The sequence below is a fragment of the Pteropus medius genome, unplaced genomic scaffold, assembly GCF_902729225.1.
Source record: "Pteropus medius unplaced genomic scaffold, Ma_sr-lr_union100, whole genome shotgun sequence".
NCBI lineage: Eukaryota > Metazoa > Chordata > Mammalia > Chiroptera > Pteropodidae > Pteropus > Pteropus medius.
In genome coordinates this window covers 5319117-5320591 of record NW_024349225.1, presented here as the reverse complement: position 1 = coordinate 5320591, position 1475 = coordinate 5319117, and the positions used below count along the sequence as shown (strand labels likewise).

Here is a 1475-nt window from a genome sequence, read left to right as displayed (position 1 = left end):
TTCTCAAGCCTGGCTGTACGTCACCACTCCCTGGACAATTTTCAAAATATGTCACTTGCTCTGGCCCTACACCAGAGATTCAGACTTAAATGTCCTGGAGTCAGGGTCCAGGCATCAGTATTTTTTAAACCCTCGTCAAAGTCTACAGCCATGCCCAATCTCGTCTGATCTGGGAAGCTAAGCAGGGTTGGCCTGGTTAGTACTTGGATGGGAGACCACCTAGGAAGACCTGGTGCTGTAGAAAAACACACACACACACAAACCTCATCGAATGATTGTAATAAGCAGCCGCATATGAGAACCACAATTCTAACACATCTCCCTTATGTTACAGGGAAGAAAACTGAGGCCAAGAGAGAATAAGTGGCTTGTTCAACGTGACACAGCATGAGCAATGCCTCCAAGTCTTTCACAAGACAAGATACATGGCAGAACAATGAGAGCTGCACTCTGTGAAAGATGGACAAGGCTGCCTTTGGCTAGGAGTAACAGTCTTGGAGATCCAAGGTGTGCCAGCCAGGCCTCACCTTCCTCCCTAGGTGACTATTATCTTCTTGGTGGGATATACTAATCTGTAAACTACAGGTCACATTTTTGAGAAGAAAAAGAACTAAAAAGAAAATGGACGCATAAACTTGAGAACCTTCATCACCACGGGATTTTTGATAGACTTGTCACCATGAGGACACAATAGAAAACTAGGCTGTGGAAAAGTAGGAGTTTAAGCAACTGAGTTGTGACCTGCCCCAGAGAAGGTACCTGTAGGTGAGGTTGTGATAACGTGACTGCATCAACTTGGGACATGCTTGGGCACCAGCGCCAAGTTCAGAACATCCTTTCTACAGCAGGCCAGAGCAGTGTTTATTGCCAAAAAGTTACTTTTTTTTTGTGGCTGGGAACAACCCTTAATTAGATCTCTGGAATTGTCATCTTATAATCCCTTATTTTTTTTATTTTTTATACTTACAGCACCTGGTCTTCCTAGGTGGTCTCCCATCCAAGTAATAACCAGGCCCAACTCTGCTTAGCTTCCGAGATCAGAGGAGATCGAACCTGTTCAGGGTAGCGTGGCCGTAGACTGAAAAGTTAAATCTTAAAGTCATAAATAGTGAAGACATCAGATTTAGGGATTTGTAATATCATATAATTAGGGCTGAAATGCCAACTACTAAAAGCAGGTTAATAGACTGTTTATATTTTTCACAAGTGGGGAGGGATTTTTAATGGCATGCCAAAGAGAAAAATCAAAGTTAGGAAAATTAAATACAAAGAACAAAGAGACGAAGATTAGGAAATAGGAGGACCAAAGTGGTTCGAATGACTACTATTTATTTGAAGGAAAAGCACTGGCTTGATTTCCCTCCACTCAATTAAGAGAGATTCATTAATTTAGTTGATTAATTTAGTTTCTTCTCTAAAACTAAATGCTTAATGAGCTCATGATATGAAACACACTGAACAAAGAAAAAGATCTG

General features: G+C 41.4%; 1 pseudogene; it reads right to left on the bottom strand.

Moving 5' to 3' along the window:
- Positions 1–960: 960 nt before the first annotated feature.
- LOC120617798 (uncharacterized) lies at positions 961–1079 on the bottom strand (annotated as a pseudogene).
- Between the last annotated feature and the right edge of the window lie 396 nt (positions 1080–1475).